We start from the raw sequence: 24,594 nt of genomic DNA on the forward strand, positions 1-24,594 counted from the left end.
TGAACTCACCCAAGAGTATTTTCCCAGTCCCAGAATATAACTGGGATAGATATGCTTAGAAGTTGGCACTGTTTCCCTGACCTGTCGAGTGAGGGCTGTCATGGTTGAAAAGGCTAAGTAGAAGCCTTTAGAGTTGCCTCTGCCAAGGAAAATAGTGAATCCAAACCAGTATGGCATCCCTGGAGGAAGTGCAGAAATCAGTGCCACCATCAAGGACTTGAAATATGCAGGGTGGTGGTTCCCACTGCATGTCCCTTTCATTCTCCTTTCTGGCCAGTGCAGAAGACAGATGGGTCATAGGGAAGGACAGTTGGCTATCGAAAACTCAATCAAATAGTGACTCTGATCACAGCTGCTGGACCAGATGTGGTGTCCTTACTTGAGCAGATTAGCACATCTGGTATATGGTATGCAGCTGTTGCTCTAGCAAATGCCTTTTTCTTGGTACCTGTCCACAAGAAGCCATTTGCTTTCAGTTGCCAAGTCTAGCAATATACCTTTATAGTTTTACCTCCGGGATATATTAGCTCTTCAGTCCTGTGTCATAACTTAGTTTAAAGGGGTCTTGGTTGTCTGTTTCTTACATAAAATATGACATTGATGCACTATATTGACAACATTATGCTGATTGTACCAAGTGAGCAGGAGGTAGCAACCACTTTGGACTTGTTGGTAATATGTATGCACACCAGAGGATGGGAAATAAATTCAATTAAAATTCAAGGGCCTTCTACCTCAGTGAAACTCTTCGGGGCCCAGTAGTGTGGGGCATGCAAGAGATACTTCTAAAGTGGAGGATAAGTTATTGTACCTGGCCCCTCCCACCACCAAGAAAGATCCCAACTGTTAGTGGGTCTATTTGGATTCTGCAGATAGTACCTTCCTCACCTGGGTGTGTTACTTCAGCCCATATACCAAGTAACTCAGAAAGCTGCTAATCTGAGTGGGGCCTGGAACAGGAGAAGACTCTTCAATAGGTCCAGACTGCTATGCAGGCTGCTCTACCACTTGAACCATATGATCCAGCGGACCCGATGGTACTTGAGGTGTCAGTGGCAGATAAGAATGCTGTTTGGAGCCTTGGCAGGCACTTACAGGTGAATTACAGAAGAGAGCTTTGGAATTTTGGAGCAAGGCTCTACCATCATCTGCAGACAACTAATCTCTCTTTGAGAGACAGCTCTTGACCTACAGCTGAGCCTCAGTGGAAACTGAACATTTGACAATGGGCCACCAGGTTACCATGCAGCCTGAGATAGGATGTGCACAGCAGAGATCATTATCAAATGGAAGTGGTATCTATGTGATTGCTGATGGTACAAGCAAGTTACGTGAAGAAGTTGCCCAAATGCCTATGGTTTCTTCTCCCATTACACTGACATCTGCTGCCAAGCATTCACCTGTAGCCTCAGGAGTTCCTGTGACCTGTTGACTGTGGAAGACAAGACTAGGACCTGGTTTACTGATGGCTCTGCAAATCATACAGGCACTACCCACAAAGTGGACAACGGGAGCATTACAACCCCTTTCTGGGACAACCCTGAAAGGCACAGGCAAAGGGAAACCTTCATAGTGGGCAGAACTTGGAGCAGTACACGTGGTCATTTTGTTTGGAGGTAGAATTATTCACTAGATCACATGATTGGCTAGAGCCATTGGTTTGACCAGGTGGTCGAGGACTTGGAAAGAGCATGATTGGAAAACTGGTAAGAAAGACATCGGGGGAAGAAGTATGTGGATAGACAAATGGACAAAGGATGTAAAGATACGTGTGTCCCATGTAAACTCAAAAGGTGACCCCAGCTGAGAAGGAGTTCAGTAATCAGGTAGACAGGGTGACCCATTCTGTGCACAGTCAGCCTCTTTCCCCAGCCATTCCTGTCCTTGCCCAATGAGCCCATGGACAAAATGGTCACGGTGGCAGAGATGGGGGTTATGCGTGGTCTAGACAACATGGACTTTCACTCACCAAGGTCGAGCTGGTTACAACTGCCAGATCTGCCAACAGGAGAAACCACCACTGAACCCCAGATATGGCATGGGCACAGCCATATCCGCTAGAAACTGCAAGGTCATGAAGCCAGCACAGCTGTTGGACACCACAGTTCCAGCACAGCTGTTGGACACCACAGTTCCAGCACAGCTGTTGGACACCACAGTTCCAGCACAGCTGTTGGACACCACAGTTCCAGCACAGCTGTTGGACACCACAGTTCCAGCACAGCTGTTGGACACAGTTCCAGCACAGCTGTTGGACACAGTTCCAGCACAGCTGTTGGACACCACAGTTCCAGCACAGCTGTTGGACACCACAGTTCCAGCACAGCTGTTGGACACCACAGTTCCAGCACAGCTGTTGGACACCACAGTTCCAGCACAGCTGTTGGACACCACAGTTCCAGCACAGCTGTTGGACACCACAGTTCCAGCACAGCTGTTGGACACCACAGTTCCAGCACAGCTGTTGGACACCACAGTTCCAGCACAGCTGTTGGACACAGTTCCAGCACAGCTGTTGGACACAGTTCCAGCACAGCTGTTGGACACAGTTCCAGCACAGCTGTTGGACACCACAGTTCCAGCACAGCTGTTGGACACAGTTCCAGCACAGCTGTTGGACACCACAGTTCCAGCACAGCTGTTGGACACCACAGTTCCAGCACAGCTGTTGGACACAGTTCCAGCACAGCTGTTGGACACCACAGTTCCAGCACAGCTGTTGGACACGGTTCCAGCACAGCTGTTGGACACGGTTCCAGCACAGCTGTTGGACACGGTTCCAGCACAGCTGAGCCAATGCTGCTATTGTGGTCCTGCTGCCTCTCACTTTCGGTTTTGGTCTCTGAGTGTCGCATTCTTGGGGGACTTTCCACATTATGATTAATTTTATTTCTTTCCCCAGGAAAATTATGTCTAAATACCTTTAGGAAAGTCCTAAACATTCTACTCCTTGCAGGGAAACAACCTTATCTGGCTCTGGAACTCTTCCTTATGCCCTGGAGATTGTGGTAAGCACAAAGACACTAGCGATTTCTTTATGAGGCCATGGCTCTAGGATCTTCATGGTACATCTGCCCCTAAGCGAACTCAGGAACAGAATAGTCAGAACAGTATAAGCTTAGCAGAAGCTGACAGGCTTCAACCAGCCAGGAGAATTGGCAGCAGATCACAGTCCTCCTTCCACACTGAGCTCAGAGTTTCCTGAAAGTGTAGCTTCCAAGATAGGGGTCATACAGGGTGTGCCCCTAGAGGAAAAGAACTCAGTAGCAAAGTTAGATTGGCTAAAATAAACCTTTTCCCTACATAATAGCAGGTATAGATGATGTAAGGATATAAGAAAAGAGTCAGGTATCAGGACTGGCCATTCATAAAAAGACTTGCTCACACCAGGTTATGGTGATATCATTTAGCTAAGAACAAAAGTATTTTCTTAAACAAATGTATAGATTTTTATAGAGCTCATAAGTGCAAATATTTTATTTATACCAGAGACTGAATAGCAGCTGCAGCAGCTTTTATGTCTGAGGAATTTCTCAGGCTCACACTGACTTGTAAGTAGCTCTTTGACCACCAAGGGTTAATAATACATTGATCAAAGCATGGCGACTCACCTGCACGGACTCAATTATTTTCTATCTGTCTAACGCTTTGAAACCTCAAATACTGCCAGCCTAAGACCAGGCTGCTGCTGTACATTCAGGATGCTTGCTTTGGCAGAAATATTCTCTAGAGTCTTTAAAGTTGGGTTATGGGTCTGATAGTTGAAAGCAAAATCTGTTCTATCTGCACTTGCTAAATGTAACTGAATCTGTGACCCTGGGCGTGCAATACAAAGTCAAACACATGTCTGGGACAAAATGATATGATCTGTATCTCTTGGAAAATCACGAGTTTGTCTTTGTTTTATGAAATCTGTATTAATAAAGAAGCAACCTGACTGCCAGCCGGTAAGAGCTGTGAGATTCTCCCAGCTTTGCTGCCTGACTCAATCATCCCTCATAGACTCCTTACCTACTCTCTGGGACCTGGCCATTGCTAAGACTGGTCGCTGGCATGGCACCATTTCCCAGGGTGAGCAGACAGCAACCTGGTAGCAGGTTGACAACATTGGGCCACTTCTTCATGGAAAGGACATTTTGTCTTTATCGGGGTGGATACTTATTCTGTAATGGATTTGTTTCTTCCTGCATGTAAGGCTTCTGCCAAAACCACCATCTGTGGACTTAGGGAATGCCTTATCCACCATCATAGGAGTCCACGCAGTATTGCTTTTGACCAAGGAACTCACTTCACAGCCAGAGAAGTGTAACAGTGGCTTCCCAATCGTGGAATCCACTGACCTTACCTTGTTTTCACCATCCCGAAGCAGGTGGCCCGATAGAAAGATGGAATAGCCATTTGAAGACACAGTTATAGCACCCATGTAGCAGCAACCTGGAGGGCTAGAACGGTATTCTTCAGAAGGCAGTGTGTGCTTTGAATCAACATACCATTTCCAGGATCCATGGGTCCAGGCATCAGGGGGTGTCAAAGGGACTGGTTCTACCCACTGTCACTCCTAGCCACCCACTAGGAAAATTTTTGCCTCCAGATCCTGCCACCTTAAGTTCTGTTGGCATAGAAGTGTTGGTTCCAGAGGGATCCACGCTCCTGCTAGAAGTCACAATACATTTTGGAAACTCAGATTTTTCTTCTGGCCAGTTTGGTGCCCTTAAGCCAACAAACTACGAAAGAAATAACAGTGTTAGGAGGGGCAATTGATCCAGATTATCGAGGGGAAATTGGATTGCTTCTCCACACTGGAGGTAAGAAACATTATTTGTGGGGAGCAGGAGAGTCTTCAAGATGTCTCTTGGTGCTACCATTGTAAAGGGGTCAAGATCCTCCATCTTGCTCCTTTCGCAGCCAGCTAAGGTCTTGCTGGGAGCTGACTCTTGCACATAACCACTTACATCCCCTGCTGTGGGGAAATCTCTTAGAAAATTACCCAACCCTGTGCCGGGGCTTGAGATCAAGATGCCCCAGCCAACTGCTGCCTCTTTGTTCCTGTGAAACCGCTTGCTTGTTCTACTTCCCTCCACAGCTGCCAACCACGATATGGTTTTTTGGCTTTCAAAGCATCATGACTCTGTGAAGATTGTTTTCTTATTAAGATGGCAGTCACTGACCATCTTAGTAAAGACTCTCAGACTCTGGTTTTGATGGGTGGTCCTTGGGATCTTTGCCCCATAACACTATGTCCTGTGATTATAAATTCCAGCTAAGGTCACATGACCAGTGTGGAAACAGGATTATGATTGATGTGAGTGTTTCTGTCATATTTGTTAAGAACAAACACTTGTGTTTTCTTTATCATGAAATGTAACATCAATTAAGAGACTATACGTGGTTATTATATTAAAGTTTGAGATACTAAAAGAATGTACTTCAAGGGACATTACCACCTATTGTAAAATATATAATGTGTTTGTGATCGTACATGAGATAGTTATATCATAGTGGGCATAATCACGACCTGGTTATTGTTTTCAACTCAAGAGGCTGGGTACACTTGTGAGGGAATTTTTTCATGCTTAAATTATTGGAAGTGGGAAGACCCATCTTTAATCCAGATCTTTTGCAGTGGGAAGATCCAGCCTTACTTTGGGCCACATTTTCTGCTGGCAGGCCTATATGAAAAAGAAGGAAGCTTGCTCTCTTTGCCTGCTTGCATGCGCTCTCACTAGCAAGTCTACTCCTTCATTGGCATCAGAGCCTACTTCTTCAGGATTCTGATGTATACTGAAGACCGGCGAGACATTCAGCTTCATGGACTGAACAACTACCAGATTCTTGGACCTTCCATTGGTTGGTAGGTAGCCATTGTTGAACTAGCTGAACCTCAGCCTGTAAGCCAATCTACTAAATCCCTTCTATATGTATAGATCCATTTGATCAGTTCTCTTCTAGAGAATCCTGACTGATAGACCATGATTCCAGGATAAAAATCCTTGCTGTATGTTACACCGTCCAAACACGACTAAGTTTGTGCCAGACCGTACTAGAACAGCCTGCAGAGTGTTGGCATGCAGTGGAAGAATTCCATCCTGGGCATCTGGTGTCTGCTGTATCAGGTCCACAGACTATCCCCAAATGCATCACAATGTCACATGGTAATTGGGGAGTGACGAAGAGCAATATTCTGAAGCTGAGTAGCTGTCAGCAGCAGCACCCTCTTTAAACAGTTCCAAGGCAAGGCCCATCTTAAAAAGTCAAGAGCACCCCAGAGCTTCACTGGCAAACTCATGTAGTTCGGGTGCCAGGCCTGAGCTCTGGTGCCATCATGCTACTTCTCAACATGTACCTTGGCTGATATAGTACTTCTTGAACTTGGCATATTATTTTCACATCTTACTCCCATGGCTAAATAAAATGGGCTAGTCTGGGTAAGTGTTTTTTGTTGGTGTTTGTTTTTAGATTTATTTATTTTGCTAGTATGAGTGATTTTTGCCTGCCTGTATATATGGGCACCACATGAGTGCCTGGTGTCTGTGGAGATCAGAGGAGAGCAAAGTTACAAATGGTTGTGAACCATGTGGGTACTGGAAATTGAACCTAGGTCCTTTGCAAGAGCAACAAGTGCTCTTAGCCACTGAGCCATCTCTCCGGCCCCTTGCCAAGTAAATTTTGATCGTGTATTTTGCCTCGTCAGCCATTCTAACCCTATCTGCACCATGTGTAATGACAACGTTCTCAATGTTATTTAGTGTGTTGCAAGGCCTTTCCCGGAACCCAGGTTTCAATTCAGCGTGTCCAGAGTGAAACCCTAGAATTTGAATATCTTGGAAGGTTGTAGAAGAGGATCATGCACAAAACCACTGCTATTAAGGTTTCTCCCCCTAAAATATGAAAAGTACAAAACACCTAAATCTGGGTTGTGATGGCATGTTTTCCTACTCCTCCCACATAATGCAGGTCTAGACATTGTCCTAGTTAGGGTTTCTGTTGCTGTGAAGAGACACCATGACCACAGCAACTCTTATAAAGGAAAACATTTAATTAAGCTGGCAGCATATAGTTCAGAGGTTCAGTCCATTATCATTGAAAGACCCTCCAAAAGTGTCTTTCCTCTGGGGAGACCCTTCCCAAGGAACAGCGAGACCACTTGTACGGATGCAAACAGCAAGAGGTTTATTCAGATACACAGGTACCTGGGGCGACAAAGTCTCTCAGGACTTGTGTGCCTTCAGGTCGGGGTAATGGGTTTATATATGTTTTGGGGAGCAAAAAGCGCAGTACAGAAGCGAGAAGCGTAGTTACAGGGTTTTCATTGGTCAGTTTGAATGTGGCCGAGTTCAGGTCGGGACAAGGTCCCTAGTTCCCGAGAATTCAGATACGGGCTGCTTTGGCTCTTATCTAGGGCAGACAGGGTGTCTTCCTCGGTATTCACCGTTCCTCCCCGCCTGGGACAGATGAAGCCCAGCCACATTCTCGGTATTCCCCGTTCCTCCCCCGGCCCAGCCACAGGTGTCTCTATCTCGTTTTGGCAGCTTCTAAACTGCCCTTTGTTCAAACCCTGAATATTCAGTACAAGCCTTGCAAAATGGCGTTACCGGTGCTAAGTTGTTTAACAAGCTGGGGGGGGGGGTCTTTCATCTGGTGCTAAGCTGCTTAGCAAGCTGGATGGGGGTCTTTCAATCATCATGATGGAGAACATGGTGGTGTGTAGGCAGACATGGTGCTAGAGCTGAAAATGCTACATCTTTCAGGCAACAGGAAGTTGACTGAGATACTGCCCAAGCATAGGAAACCTCAAAGCCCGCTCCCATAGCAACACACTTTCTCCAACAAGGCCATACCCATTCCAACAAAGCTACACCTCATAAGGGTACCACTTTCTTTGAGATTATGGGGGCCAATTACATTCAAACTACCATATTCCACTTCCTGGCCCCCATAAGCGACCTTGGTTTCTTTATTATGTGATTTCACTTTTGCCAGTGTTTACTATAAAGCCGAGTTAGATCCAGGGAGTCTGGAGCAGAGTCAAGTGGAATACTTCATCGATGAGAAAGCACAGCTCACATTGTATGGCAGCATCCTCTCAGTATTAGGTAGTAATACTGATCATCACGTCTTCCTGGAATCCTATCTGGAATCATGCTTCCTGGAATCCTCTCTTAGAATTGTTAGGGTCCTGTGAGGTGATACTATGATGCCCTATACATATTCCACTGTTTTCTGCTGCTGGTGATTCATGCGTCAAACAATGATTGCATTATGGGTAGAAAAATGATGACTTATATTTTCCCTCCATTAACCAGAATTGCCCGCGACTGAAGTATGACAGTGAGTTAGGCCAGATACCTCATTCCAGTTAGCTTGACCTATACCAACAAGAGCCAAGCACAGAAGAAAGTCCTGACCCTGGTCATATGAAATGGAGTTCTCCATAAAATCTAGGGCTTTGAGGCACCCCAGGGGCCCCAGTGCTAACACAGATGGTTGAAGTATGCTAAGCACTGAACTCCCAGCAAAGATACAGGTCCCACAGACACAAACATACTGATAGAGGGTGAGTACTCATGGTTTTGAGGGTCGGAAGGAGCCAATGGCTGGCCATTAGGTAAGACTTTATAAAAAACAGCCCTTACTATGGATGTTGAGTGGAGAAAAAAAAATCCCTTTGTATGTGACATCGTCTTCATTGTGGGACTGCATCTTTCCTAACTAGCCAGCATAGCCAACTGAAGGTATTAGCGTGTCTCGGAGTTAATGCACGCGATCCTAGTGTACTATCTTCTATTAGTTTGTTGGCAAATGCATATTTGTTAATTTTTAAAAGAAATTATTTTGTATCAAGAAAAACATTAAATTCTCATAGTTATAAAGTCTAGGTAAGAAATCCACATTATATAAGAGTATTTAAGGAAATTGCTAGTAGGGGAAAGAGTATAATACCTTATTAAGAAATGTCTTCAATTTTCTTTTGATTTCTTTTGAGTTGGGTGGGGTTTGGGTTTGTGAGGCAGAGGCCCATGTAGTCAGACAAGCCGCAAGCTCAATATGTAGCTGGGTAGCTGGGGATGACTTTGAACTGTTCCTCCCGCCTCCTCCTCCACCAAAAAGGAACCACCAGACCCTGCCACTAAGTAATTACTTAATACTCGGGTCTCAAACCTTCTTATGAAAATTATGGGGAGACTTAGCCTTCATAGTATAACAACTATGTAGTATACTAAACCTTCATAGTCTATCTACTAAAGGGTTAAATTTAAGCTTCATTAAAATAACTGTGTTCTGTATTTACTTCATATAATGTCATTTGCTTTATAAATAATAATAATGCTTTTTCCAAGTGTTGAATGAAGTAAGTACTCCCTAAATATAGTGGGGACCTGGGAGACGGCTCTGGGGAAGCACTTGACTTGCAAACATGATGACATGAGTTCAGCCCCTGGTCCTCCATGGGATTAGAGAACTGATTCCTGCAAACGGTCATGTGACCTCACACGTGCACTGTGGGACACACGCACTTACATCCACGCAAAGACATAATAGTAAAAATATTTTGTTGGCTTCAAGGTCTCCGTTCATAAATCAGTCTTCTGGGAGTATGGACTCTGAGTCAGTACTGTAAAGCTCTGGGGGCTGGGGTGTACTTCATGGTACAAGGCTTCTTAGCATGCAAAAGGCTCCAAGGACCGAACAACAGCCCTCAGAGCGTGACTGCTACAAGGCCAATACTGTGAACATCTGCAGAGCTGAGCATGGTGTTGCAGGCCTGTAATCCTAGAACTTCGGAGGAAGAATCAGGTACAGCGTGAGTTTGAAACCCACTTGGACTACACGCTGAGTTCCCAGGGTGGCCTGGATTACAAGCAAGATTTTCTCTGCTTTAAAAAAAAAATCACAGCACTCAAGAGATGGAAGAAAGAATCACGAGCTCAGAGCCAACTTTGACTACTTAGCCTACCCAGGACCACCTGAAATGTCCGACACAAGTGAGAAGAAGACACGAGACGCAAACAAACCCACTTAGGAGTTTATTAGAAGAGGGGGGTGCTCACAAGCCTGAGAAAACGTGTACAGGGGCGGGTGTGGGGGGGGGGCAAAGATGGCGCGACCAGCTTTTAAAAGCCGCCTAGCACATGTGCACAGGGGGAAGCCGCTAATGATGGGCGACCCATGCTTTGCACATGCGCACAGGGGTTTGCGTTTGCCGGAGGATCTCAGTCACTGATGATGCAGATGGCAGAGGACCCATGCATGCACCAAAGGCTTTAGTTGAGTCACTCGTGGAAGTAACCGCCACGCTTGTGCGCACGTGGGTCACGCGGGGCCCTTTGTTCCCAAAGGTCCGCCCACATGTGCTTGCCTTTAGGACCCAGAAGTGCAACCTTATGGGTGGTTGAATAATTACACCACCAGCTCAGAGGTGGCTCCACCCACAATGGGTCGGGTAGGGCCCTCCCATACCAATCACTAATTAAGAAAAGACCCTACAGGCTGCCTACAGCCTGATTTTCTGGAGACATTTTCTCAATTAGGTTTTTCTCCCCTCGGATGACTCTAGCTTGTGTCAGGCTCACATAAAATGACCCAGAAAAGACATCTATACTTCAAAATAACAGTACCAGGGCTAGAGAGGTGGCTCAGCCAATAAGAGCAAGTATTGCTCTTGCAAAAGACAAGTTTGATTCCCAGCACCTACATCAGGAGCCTCACAACTGCCTTTAACTCCAGCTCCAGGGAGCCTGTGCCCTCTTCTGGATTCCCCAGAGATCTGCATGCTCAGACAAAGACACACATGATGCAAAAACTAATAAAAGAACTCTAAGTCAACAGTTCCCACAGCCTTGTAAATGATGCAATCGCTGGAAAGCACTTAGTGCACTGTCTGAGTACATAGTAACTAGTCCATTCAATTAAAATATAGTCGATTTAAGATGTAGCCCTGGTTTATCATTTCTAGATCCTAAAAAGAAAGGGCCAACCAAAATGCATGGTGGACTATGAAGACTCTTAATGGGTTGTTTATTTTAAGGTCAAATGTTGACTTTAGAAAGACCAAAGCTGGAAGACAGCTGGAGCAATGGCCATAGCAAGCTGCTTTAATGGACTTTCTCTATCTCCATAGCCTAGAAAGGACAGCGTTACAAAGATAACTCTTCACCCTGAAGACAAAACATCCCATGAATTTTTTTTAAAAAAAGTATGGCCTTGTATTGAAATATTCAAGTGAAGTACACATGGAGACATTTGGATACAAGCCAGGTGTACACACAGACATTTGGATGCTGTGGCTAGCTTTATTCAGTCTAGAAAGAGTTTGTCTAACATCAGCATAGAAAAAAAAGAACACATTGCATCCACGTTTGGTGACTAGAACCCCAACAAAACGATAATGGGAATGACAGGTCAGCCCTTCTGTGCTGCTGTTCCACAGTTCCCTTGCTCAGATCCAAGAGATGCCTGCCCTCCATAGTTCAGAGAGACCTCCCCAGCCATCTCACCCATTGCCCCCGTGCTCAGGCTCTTCCCAAAGGATGATGGGACATTGATGGACCAACTCCAGGTTCTTTCTCTTCCTTATTCCTTCCTATGAAGGCATATGGTTATTCTAGAGTGTTTTTTTGCATATCTGTGTTACTTATAGCTCATACATATATCTACATACATATGTACATGCATATAAGAGACCGTCTGTTACGTTTATAGGACAAATGTATTGTCTCAGCCCTGTATATTTAGAGATCAGTTGAAGATGATCCTTGTCAGGATTTTAAAATATTTTAGAGGTCTCGGACATGACTCCATGGTAGGAGCACTTGCCCAACATGTGTGAGTCCCTAAGTCCAGTCTCTAGTCACACACGTCACACACACACACACACACACACACACACACACACACACACACACACCATGGTAGAAGAGATTCAACACACTCAACCACCTTTAATCCAAAAGGTGCTCCCTGGAGAAACAGCCTCGAAAGTGCAGGAACTGAAGGGAGGGAAAGCTACCATGAAAGGACAGGAACGGGGAGGACACACACGGTGGCCCTGCCTTATAAAAGACAGACAAGGTTAGCTTCTGCTGCCAGAAGGTGGCCTCATCCTAATCAGGGTGACATTAATAAGAATTCAAATGCAGGACAGAAAAGAAAAGCATGTTACAGAATAACCAAGGACTGGAGAACAGACAAGGACAACTGGCTTGTTCTGGCTCATGATTCTAGTTTAATGACAAGGGATCACATGCAGTGATAACCTTCTTGCTAACAGTGTCCTTAGCTGACACAAGGCTTCACATGGCAAGTTAGATCATGTGCGTGCTTCTGTCTTACAGGATTAAATCATAGGCACCACCCTGATGACCTCATGGACTCCTGAACACCCTCTGCTTCTAAGTGTGATACATGAATTATTGTCGCCATCCATCTCTGAGATAGGGTCTCATTCTGTTGCCTTGATTGGCTGGCCTGGAACTCAGTGCATGGCTTCGAACTTACAGGAGATGCACCTGCCTCTGGCTCTCAAGTGCTGGCATTAAAAATATGTGCCACCACTCCCAGAAAGTACCTCACAGTGGAGGTCACATTTTAAGGTGACTTTTCCTGAAGAGACATTTAAACATAGCCCCACGTACCAAGGGACAGTTCACTCATACCAAAGTACAGACCTAAGAAGGGACGTGGAGGTCAAGAAGTTCTCTAGTTTTGGGAGCTCCTGTCCCACACCATTAGACGGATGAATCAAAACAACATACGTTTATTATGCTGCAGTCCCAGAGAACAGAAATGTGGTAAGAAACCAGTCTCACTAGGTTACAAATCAAGGTGTAGGCAGGGCTGTGCTCCCTTATGGAAGGTGGAAACTGTCAACCTTTCTTTTCCAGCTAGAAGCAGCTCCCACTCCCTGCCTTGTAGCACCCCTTTGTCTTCTAAGCCAGGAATGGTCAAAGCACATCCTTATTGCATTGCACCACATCTTCTGTCTCCCATGGCCACATTTAAGAACATTGTAATGACGCTGGGGCTACCTGATGGTATTTGAATAATCTACCCAGCCTGCAGCTAGCAGACAGCCGCCCTAGTTCCACCTGCCATTTTATTCATTCATTCATTCATTCATTCATTCATTCATTCAAGACAAGTTCTCACAGAGTAGCTCTAGCAGTCCTGGGACTCACTATGTAGACCAGGCTGACCTCAAACTCACAGAGATCTGCCTGCTTCTGCTTCCTGAGTGCTGAGATTAAAGGCGTGCACCACTACACCTGGCCGTCACCTGCCATTTTTATCCCCTCTTACTATGAAACCTCTCAGGTTCTGTCTTAAGAAAGATGTCTTTCGGGGGCTGGAGAGATGGCTCAGCGGTTAAGATCTTTGCCTGCTCTTTCAAAGGTTTTGAGTTCAATTCCCGGCAACCACATGGCTACTCACAACCATCTGTAATTAGGTCTGGTGCCCTCTTCTGGCCTGCAGGAATACACGCAGACAGAATATTGTATTCATAATAAATAAATAAATATTAACGAAGACAAAAAAAAGAAAGATGTCTTTGGATCTGAAAAGATGACTTAGTGGTTAAAAGCACTGGCTGCTAGTCCAGAGGACCTGGGTTTACTTCCCATCACCCACACAGTGGCTCACAACTGTCTGTAATTTCAGTTTCAGAAGATCCAATGCTTGCTTTTGACCTTCATATATACTAGCATACTTGTAGTACGCAGACATACATGCAAGCAAAACACCCATACACACATGTGGAGGGAGGGGGGCAGAGAGGGAGGGGAGACAGGTGTCTTTGAAAAGCCATTATTCTGCCAACCAGGGGTTGAAACTATGTTTTAAAAGATCATAATAACCACTCCCATTCATTTTTGATGCTATGCATCGAACCCAGAATTTCACAAATAGTTAGCCATCACTGGCACTGAACCCCACACAAGACCCCGATCTTCCCATCATAGAGACAACTGTATCTTTGCTAACTAAAGATGGTCTCATTAAAAATGAAAAACCTTGAACTCAAATATGTTTTAGCAGGAATTCTAATACATCAGGGGAGTAATGCTGACTGTTTCATACTGTAACCAGACTATTTCGACCTGAAGCCTGGATCCTGACAGCCCTACCAAGCTAGGCTCCGTCACTAGTCCTCAATAGTTCAATAAAGATGCAATCAACAGTCAACAGCAGAGAAAGGAGGTTTATTCAATATGGCCGCGTTAGGAGGATAATGAACAAATGAAGAGGTCTAGTGACTCCCTCCCCAGCCCAAGGTTTCCTTTGGGGCACTGACCTGAGATCTAAGTTTAAGTTTTTCTTTATTTGTGGAAGGGGGTACCCACATGTGCAGGTCAGAGAACATCCTGCAGGAGTCTGTAGGTTCCAGGGGAACTCATGAAAGGTATTCTGCCCTCAGAGTCCTCTTAAAATTTTGGGTTAAAATAGAGGACAAGAGGGGCTGGAGAAATGGCTCAATGGTTAAGAGCACTTGCTGCTCTTCTAGAGGTCCTGAGTTCAATTCCCAGTAACTACATAGTGGCTCACATCCAACTGTAATGAGATCTGGTGCCCCCTTCTGGTGTGCAGGTATGTATGCAAAGTACTTCTACATAAATAAAATTAAAAAATAATAGAGGGCAAGAGACCCACTAAGTGGCCAAGGTGTGATCCAGCCCACCAGTGTCTCTCCCAGGTGGTCTGACATTTTGTCGGCTGTGTGAAATCTCTTCCTGGGAGGCAAATTCTTCTTCTGACTGCACCAGAAGTTACTCAGCCTTTTCCTAGTATGTTCTTGGGGATGTCTGAACAGATGTCTGTTCAACCCTAATAGAGAAACAGCAGCCCACCAAAGTGACGATACCATCAAAGTCCAATTTGGTGAACAAGTGAGTTTTATTAGGGTTATTGTGGTAGTTGGGATTACATGCTTATCTGGAAGGATTAAGAGGAGTAGCCTTGTTGGAAGAAGTGCATTGCTGGGATGGGCTTTGAGGTTTCAAACACCTATGCTCAATGTTTCTCTCTGTGTGTGTCTGCTGTCTAAGGAGCAGGATGCATAACTCTCAGTTACTGCTCCAACACACTACCTGTCTATGTTTCCATGCTCCCTGCCATGATGATAATGGACTAAGCCTCTGAAACTGTGCCCATGCTCCCAATCAAATGCTTTCCTTTGTAAGAGTTTCCTTCTTTTATAAGAATTGCCTTGATCATGATGCCTCTTCACAGCAATAAAGCACTAATACAATGACAGAGGCAGACAGCTGCCATCACCAAAGCCACACCCACATGGATGACAGCTCACAAAATTTGGAAGTCTGGAGCATACTGTATGGCCTGCAGGCAGATCAACAGGTTTGAGAATGTTCTTTGCAGGTAGTTTAGTGCTCTGAGAGTCTTCCAAGATACTCTACTGCTCTCGTTCTGCCAGGATACTTGGTTTGAACCTCTTTTAGGTAGCTCAGCTTGTTTGAGAATCTCCTAGGCAGTTTAGTTTGTCTGAGAGTGACCGAAGTAACCTTTACCACTTACATGCTCTTGGGGCTATGAGTCTGGTCAGTTTCATGGACTTCCTGAAGCTGTTTTAAGTTGTTTATTTCCTGTCTCAGTGAGCTTCCCTCCATGCTAGAAGGTTTCACCTCTCCTTGGAACGTCCTGTTTTGTCATTCACGGTTAATTTCCTCTTGTTTCATCTCCCTTTTCAAATCCTAAATTTTAAGAAGTTTCCCCCCAAGATGGAAGGTCTTACTCTCAGAAGAAACCGCTACCTGTTGTGATCTAGCTGCCCTCACTCCCCCTGACCAACAGCAGAATGGAACTTCCTTGTGGTCTGTAACTGACAAGGATGTTTGTGTTCTTTCTGGCTGGTGGTTTTCCACAGACGCAGTACAGGTATAAAAGGCTTTAGCTCAGAAAAAAATAAAGGTTGCTGTTCTTCCACCTGAAAAGAAGCCTCTGTGTCTCAAGCCCAGCACACCCTGCCAGTCTCAGCAGCCAGGCTGTACTGGCATGGCACTACACAACATTCTTCAAGGAGTCAATATTCCTGGGGAGAGATTGTGATTCCTCAGGAACCATTGTTTCAAAGGTCTGATAGCCAAAGTTGGGGTAAAAGTGCCCAGAGAAAGTCAGGATATCATGATTGGCAGTTATAGCTGACTCTGATTAATAAAAAAAATGGGGAAATAAATTAGATATTCACAAATGCAGTTTAGTGTGTTCCAAATATAGGGCTATTTAAAAGGGAAAATCATAAAATGAGATCTCAGTGTGGTGGTTTGAATGGGTATGCCCCCCCATAGAGTCATGTGTTTGAATGTTTGGCCCATAGGGAGAGGCACTGTTGGGAGGTATGGCCTTGCTGGAGTAACTGTGGCCTTGTTGAAGAAAGTGTGTCACTGTAGAGGTAGGCTTTGAGGTCTCATATATGCTCAAGCCATGCCCAGTGTGACAATCTCTTTCTTGCTGCCTGTGGCATAACATGTAGAACTCTTCATCTCTTTCTCCAGCACCATGTCTGCCTGCATACCACCATGTCCCACCATGATGATAATGGGTTAAACCTCAGAAATTCTAAGCTAGCCACAATTAAATGTTTTCCTTTATAAGTGTTGCCGTGGTCATGGTGTCTCTTCACAACAATAGAAACCCTAACTAAGACACTCAGTATTGGAAAGATTGGGAAACACTGCCTAAAATACAAAGCCCTTGGCCATTCCCATTGGACTTATCAGTGTTCTCCTGTATACACTTTTCTCTACTGTTGACAGATTTCTGGAGTTGGAGGTGGGAAATATTTTTTAAAAGATTTGGTAGCCATATTTCATCTTCCAACTTGTTCATAGTTTTTGATCAATTATTCATCCCAGAGCACCTGTCCCTTAAAGACTATCTTGTCTGTTGATTTTATGGATGGCAAATCAGGATGTCTGGAAAACAAAATACTGCCTCTTCGAAGCACACAGCATATCAGATGAAATGCCCCCAATTTATAATGTACAGATAAGAAAAGCAAAAGCCTCAGCACTGTGGAACGGAAGTGGTTTCAAACACAAGCAAGAGGCCAGAAAATCCATCTCAGTGCTGGCATGGTGCAGGTCTTCAAATGGCCTTTGTTTATTTCATCACCAAACATCATTTAAAATGTATCAGGAACTATTGGAGCATGCCTCTGCCCAGCTGTTTATCACTCTAAACACAGACAGATGCCTTTTTTCTTCTTAAAACAGATGTCTGCGTGAAATACAGTTTTCTCAAGTTTCTGTTTATGGTTCTGGTAATACGGACAGAAAAAAATCTCGACAGAGAAGATTATCAGTTAAGCACATGAGACTGCCCTGTGTTGTCATTTTCAATACAACTAAAATTTGACCACCTACTATGTGCCAGGCATTGCACAGAACAGCAATCTCACTAGCGGCTCCAAGTGTGCGCTATAATCAGTCTTAGCTCTGACGGGGAAACTGAGTCCTAAGAAGTTGGTGTTCTTGGTGAAGCTCAGAGTGTTGATGAAGAAAGGAAAAGGGCTCGGTCCCTGGCCATCTGCTTTCTTTTTTCGAGACAGGATCCCGTATAGCTCAGGCTGGCCTCCCGTTCCCTGTGTAGCTGAAGATATCCCAGAGCTTGCGATCATCTTGCCTTCACTTTCCATTGCTGAGGTTGCAGTCTTGCTCCACCATGGCCAGTTTATGCTATGGTTAGAGTCCAGGACTTCTTGCAAGCCAGCAAACCCCCTACCAATTGATCTGTATCTTCAGTCCATCCCGGGAAAGTGTAATTCAGTCACAAGCATCACTTCTTCAAACGTCATAACAGTTTTGTGCTTCCCCACCCAGGTCCACGTTAGAATTCCTTAGAGAGTTTTTTGCACTCTGCCATTATCTACAACACGCTCAAGTCAACCTTTAAAACACAGCATTGCTAATGATGACAAACACATTGGGCTTGTTGTTAGCCTTGGACATGCCCGTTTGTAACACTCCTTCGGTTTGGTTACACCATGACAGTTCCAAGAACTAAATTATCTGGGTTCTAACTTGTAGATATTCTCACGCCCATCCTATCAACCCCCCAGTAACTACCAGTTGCCTGGCTTGCTTGCTTGCTTACTTGCTTCCATTTTTCCTCCTTCCTTCCTTCTTCCCTCCCTCCCTTCTTTCCTTTCTTCCTTTCTTTTTCTCTTTTCTTGTGACAGGGTCTCACAATGCATCTCAGGCTTAGAACTCACCATGCAGGCCGGGCTGGCCTCAAACTCATAGAGATGTGCCTGCCTCTGCCCCTGAGTAGCATGGACTCACCACACTCAGCTGAACCAACTGCACGTCCTGCTTTCCTCGTTACCCCAATCAGTGACTGACTACAGGCCAAAACAATAGCAAACATTCAGCCCCCTTTTCTTGTCTCCCTTCTTGCCCCATAACGACCCCATCCTATAGGCAGGTGATGGGCTCCGGTTCTTACACTGCATCCCCTTCCGCAGCGTTTGCCCTGAACAAAACTTGTGTTGTCCACCAGTCCCATTTCCCTTTGTCCTGTCTTCTCACCAACTTGCACTTACTGCGTACCAAGCTCTTCACAAACACACACAGTTTTACCTACTCTTTGAAGAACTGCTAGATGAAGGAACCTTGAAGAACTGCTAGATGAAGGAAACATTAAAGGTGCTGACTTCCAAATGAGCACGGTCAGACTCAAACATGTTAAAGACCTCGTTGAAAGTCCTTTGGTCAGTTGTTAATAGATACAACCAGAATTCCGGTCCCAGTCAAGCTGGCTTCGGCGTCTTCACTCAGGAAACAGCAACCAAGTGACCAGATAAGCGAAGGACCGCCACAACTGACATCGGCTGCTGGAATCCCTGGAGGATGCTGGTGCTGGCACCCTCCCACCCCTGTCCAGTGGCAGGCAGCATTCATCCTTCGCCCTTGTGCACTGTAGGAAAGTGGTGAGGAGGATCCTGTGTGGAGGATTCAAGCTACTAAGTGAGTAGATGATAGAATATTGTCCTGTACAACCTCTGAAAGAGCTCATCTTGACCATGATCCTCACCAGAGCCAATCTCTTCAACCAGAGCTGTCTAGACTCTCCTAGGAAAAGTGCACAACAACTCTCACAGAGTATTCTTGCTTGAAAAATCCAATGGCGTCACATTTCTAGACTCAAATACCCTACTCAGGTCAAAGAGGAGCCCAGGGGGATATATTATTCCATGAAACATTAGGGATGCGATTGGTAAAAATCCAGACCAGGGACTCAACCAACTGAAGGTTGCGTTTCCTTCTTTTGCTTGGGCTGAGGGTAAGGATGGTGAGAGGAAAGAAGGAGCTATCAGGAGAGTCTTATAAAATCATTGCAGCCTATAAGATGGTGAAAATCTTTGCTGACCCACACAGGTTTAGAATTAATATCTAAAATTTGTGAATAACTTCAAAAGTTAAATACAAAACCCACACAAACCAATAAATGGCTAATGAACTGAGGAGACCGTTCTTGAGTAAAGGATGAAACTGACCAATAATACTTAGGAAAGTATCTCTAACAATACGGGAAATGCAAATTAAATTTTTTGAAAGTCCATTTCATCCCAATCAGAATAGTTTTCATCTAGAAAACAAGTAACAGAAGCTGGTAAAGATGTAGGGAAATAGGAACCCTACTCACTCCTGGGTGGGGATGTAAACTTACATAGCCATCACAGACATCAGGAGGGGTTCCTGGAAACGCTACACTAGAACTGCTGTGTGGCCCAGCCGTGCAGCACTGGGGTATGCATCTACAACAGAACTGCTGCATGGCCCATCCATGCAGCACTGGGGTATGCATCTACAACAGAACTGCTGTGTGGCCCAGCCGTGCAGCACTGGGGTATGCATCTACAACAGAACTGCTGCATGGCCCGTCCATGCAGCACCGGGGTATGCATCTACAACAGAACTGCTGCATGGCCCATCCATGCAGCACTGGGGTATGCATCTACAACAGAACTGCTGTGTGGCCCAGCCGTGCAGCACTGGGGTATGCATCTACAACAGAACTGCTGCATGGCCCATCCATGCAGCACTGGGGTATGCATCTACAACAGAACTGCTGCATGGCCCGTCCATGCAGCACCGGGGTATGCATCTACAACAGAACTGCTGCATGGCCCATCCATGCAGCACTGGGGTATGCATCTACAACAGAACTGCTGCATGGCCCATCCATGCAGCACTGGGGTATGCATCTACAACAGAACTGCTGTGTGGCCCAGCCGTGCAGCACTGGGGTATGCATCTACACTAGAACTGCTGTGTGGCCCAGCCGTGCAGCACTGGGGTATGCATCTACAACAGAACTGCTGCATGGCCCGTCCATGCAGCACCGGGGTATGCATCTACAACAGAACTGCTGCATGGCCCATCCATGCAGCACTGGGGTATGCATCTACAACAGAACTGCTGTGTGGCCCAGCCGTGCAGCACTGGGGTATGCATCTACAACAGAACTGCTGCATGGCCCATCCATGCAGCACTGGGGTATGCATCTACAACAGAACTGCTGCATGGCCCGTCCATGCAGCACCGGGGTATGCATCTACAACAGAACTGCTGCATGGCCCATCCATGCAGCACTGGGGTATGCATCTACAACAGAACTGCTGCATGGCCCATCCATGCAGCACTGGGGTATGCATCTACAACAGAACTGCTGTGTGGCCCAGCCGTGCAGCACTGGGGTATGCATCTACACTAGAACTGCTGTGTGGCCCAGCCGTGCAGCACTGGGGTATGCATCTACACTAGAACTGCTGCATGGCCCGTCCATGCAGCACTGGGGTATGCATCTACAACAGAACTGCTGCATGGCCCATCCATGCAGCACTGGGGTATGCATCTACAATAGAACTGCTGTGTGGCCCAGCCGTGCAGCACTGGGGTATGCATCTACAATAGAACTGCTGCATGGCCCGTCCATGCAGCACTGGGGTATGCATCTACAATAGAACTGCTGCATGGCCCGTCCATGCAGCACTGGGGTATGCATCTACAACAGAACTGCTGCATGGCCCATCCATGCAGCACTGGGGTATGCATCTACAATAGAACTGCTGTGTGGCCCATCCATGCAGCACTGGGGTATGCATCTACATTAGAACTGCTGTGTGGCCCAGCCGTGCAGCACTGGGGTATGCATCTACAACAGAACTGCTGCATGGCCCATCCATGCAGCACTGGGGTATGCATCTACAATAGAACTGCTGTGTGGCCCATCCATGCAGCACTGGGGTATGCATCTACATTAGAACTGCTGTGTGGCCCATCCATGCAGCACTGGGGTATGCATCTACAACAGAACTGCTGTGTGGCCCAGCCGTGCAGCACTGGGGTATGCATCTACAACAGAACTGCTGTGTGGCCCAGCCGTGCAGCACTGGGGTATGCATCTACATTAGAACCGGGGTATGCCTAGAGGACTCTTAAAGGCCACTCACCACAGAGATACTTGCATACCCTCATCTACTGCTTCACTGTTCACAATAGCCAGGAAATGGGGCCATCTTACAAGCCCATCGATGTATGGGTGGGTGAAGAAAATGTGGTGCATAGACGCAATGGAATTGTATTAGCCCTAGAGGGGAATGAAATTATGACATTTGCAGGAAAGTGGATGGAAATACTTATTTCATCAAAATAAGCCAGACACAGAAAGACAAAGACTGTAGAAGGCATGAGGTCCACATTCATACAGAGTACTAGAGAATCCAGAATTGTTAAATACGCAGGCTTCTTGTCCAATAGGAGAAACCAACACCTGTTCACATGGACGGCTGGAGTGGATGTTGTTTAGTAACCAGGTGATCTTTTGTTGTTCTGCAGAGCCTGCCCTTTCCTGGATCCCCTTTATCCTGGGCATTGTTTCTCAGTCAATAGAATCCATCCTTATGGAAGAGGTCCCAAGTACTTCGCAAAAAGAGTTTGTTACTGTGCTTATTGCAAACCCTTCCTCCCTCTACTGTTAACCTGAGCATTGTTTCTTGGTCATCAGGACCCATTCTCGTGCTAATAACAAATCCTTCCTTCCTTTGCCCTTGTCCTGAGCTTTGTTTCTGCCCACAGAGCCCATTCTGGTGGAAGAGGTCCTAGGTACTTTGCAAAGGACACGTATTTTGCAAAGGTGTTTCATTGTAGTCATGCCCTAAGCTTTATTGTGATAACTGTCACCAAGAAACTTTTTCCAAAGTTGTATTGTGTTTAAATATGTCAACAATAAACCTGCTTGGGGTCCGACTCCAGGAGTTTGAGCCAGCCCTGCTAACTAAGTTGTGCTCAACCGGGTTTTCTCCTTATCTGTGGCAGTTCTTTTTGCTGTGGACAGTAGAACTTTCAGGGGTCCCCTCAAATGACCAAGTTTTCTCTCATATGCAGGACTTAGATGCATGTGTGCGTGTGTGTGTGTGTGTGTGTGTGTGTGTGTGTGTGTGAGAGAGAGAGAGAGAGAGAGAGAGAGAGAGAGAGAGAGAGAGAGAGAGAGACGAAGCTAGGAAGCAGACCACCATGAAAGGGGTGGGAGACAGCATAGGTGTGTGCATGTGCGTGTGTGTGTACGTGCGTGCATGCATGTGTGTGTGCATGTGTGTATGTGGTGAAGCTAGGAAGCAGACCGTGAAAGGGGAGGAAAACAGCATATGGGAGCCTTGGAAAGAGTAACGGAATACATGTGACATAAAGTCAGCAGTGGGGGGACCAGCAAGAGAGTCTAGAGAGATGGAAGAAGTATTGGGGTGGCAGATAAACCAGAACAAAGTGTAGTAACACACATGTGTGAAAATGTCATAGTGGTATTCTATGGTAACTTAAAAATTTAAAAAGTACCTATGCATCTCATTGAGACTGACTTGATCAAATGTCTTTTAAAAAGGAAAATTTGGAGAAATTTGTATACTGATTGGGTATATGATGTTGTTTTTAATTATATCAAGACTGTGGTCTGGTAATTTACTGTATAGTTATTTCAACTGAGTGGATACTCGTGGACTCCATGACAGTAGTCACAGCATTCGGGGTGGAGAGTAACGTGAATTCCTGTCACAAAACATTTTCCACTAGAGACAAGCATTCTACCCTTGAACTGTATCTCCATGGATGATGTACAGTCAGAGCAGAGCTGATTCGACTCCTGTATCTATTCAGCATTCCTGTCACTTAAATTGATATCACAATTCTCTATATCATATTATGGAACATCTAGCATATGGTAGTTTAGTCATAAAAACATGATAACAGGTCATGTGATATTATCAAGATGCCCGAGTGGTACTTGCCCACTAGAGCAGTTGAAACTGGTCTGAGTCAAGTCGCAGTTGTACCACTTAGTAGTTGTACAACTTTGAACAAGTTGAGAGACTGTGGTTGTTTGAGAGAAAATGGTCCCATGGGCTCATAAGGAATGGCTCTATTAAGAAGTCTGGCCTTGTTGGAGTAGGCTGGCCTTGTGGAAGGAAGTGTGTCACTGAGGGTGGGCTTTGAGGTTTCAGATGCTCAAGCCAGGCCCAGTGTCAGTCTCTCTTCCTTCTGCCTTCAGTTCTGGGTGTAGAATTCTCAGCTACTTTCCCAGCACCAAGTCTGCCTGCATGCCACCATGCTTCCCACAATGGTGATAATGGACTAAACCTCTGAACTGTAAGCCAGCCCCACTTAAATTCTTTCCTTTATAAGAGTTGCTATGGTTTTCTTCATAGCAATAAAAACCCTAAGACAAGCCTCTTGGAGCCTCTGTAGTGGGAGGTAGGAGACAGATGTCATAAATGTCACATACAGCAGAGCAAACCACCCGGCTAGTTGTTAAGCCCTTAATCAAAAAGCAGATACCATTGGCATTCACAGCAGCCACTCCCAACTCTCACAGATGGCCATCTCTGTCTTTCTCAAGTGTCCCATCTCTGTCCACTTTAAAGCCAGGGCCATATCACACATCTGCTCAGATGACTCAAGACCACTCAGGAGCTCCTCACCATAGCCACATGTCATGGAAAACAGCTATCCCCTTCCAGAAATGTCCTCAGCATAAGAAGTATCCTCTGGGCACTCTGAGGTGGTGTTCCTTGCCCACACTCTCAGTGTGAAGCCTGCGCAGGACTGCAGGCGTGTGGATCTCAGTGAGCTAAGCCTCTCGCTGTGCTAGACCATCATATGGTCCTTAGTGGTCATGAGCAGAACAGTGATCATGGCTTTAGAGCTGGGTCAAGTGACACAGGCCTGTGATCCTAGCTACCAAAGAGCCTACAACAGAAGGGAAGCAAGTTCAAGGCCATCCTGGGAAACTTAGTGACCCTTTATCTCAAGATTAAACATTTAATCAGAGTTGGTGGCATTGCTAGCTCAGTGGTAAAGCACCAGCCCAGCAGGCATTAGGCTCTGGATTAAATCCCTTAACACCATAAAAAGAGAAAAATAAATTAAAAAAACCCCTTTAGTGTTCAATGCTTGTGTTTTCAGCCATTCCTTTATCTCCCATACAAACCCATAGAACTACTTTATTCCTTTATCTCCCATATATACTTTATTCCTTTATCTCCCATACAAACCCATAGAACTACTTTATTCCTTTATCTCCCATATA

At 45.6% G+C, this 24,594-nt stretch overlaps 1 protein-coding gene across 1 annotated transcript in view; it reads left to right on the plus strand.

Annotated features, from left to right (window-relative positions):
* The window catches only part of Pced1b (PC-esterase domain containing 1B), a 166,401-nt gene extending 160,330 nt beyond the window's left edge, over positions 1-6,071 (plus strand). The window contains exon 4 of the transcript XR_012909614.1: positions 5,624-6,071. The gene's annotated coding sequence lies outside the window, so the exon portion shown is untranslated. The remainder of the gene's footprint in view (positions 1-5,623) is intronic.
* The last annotated feature ends 18,523 nt before the right edge of the window (positions 6,072-24,594 follow it).

This window comes from Microtus pennsylvanicus, chromosome 2 (genome assembly GCF_037038515.1).
Source record: "Microtus pennsylvanicus isolate mMicPen1 chromosome 2, mMicPen1.hap1, whole genome shotgun sequence".
Taxonomy (NCBI): domain Eukaryota; kingdom Metazoa; phylum Chordata; class Mammalia; order Rodentia; family Cricetidae; genus Microtus; species Microtus pennsylvanicus.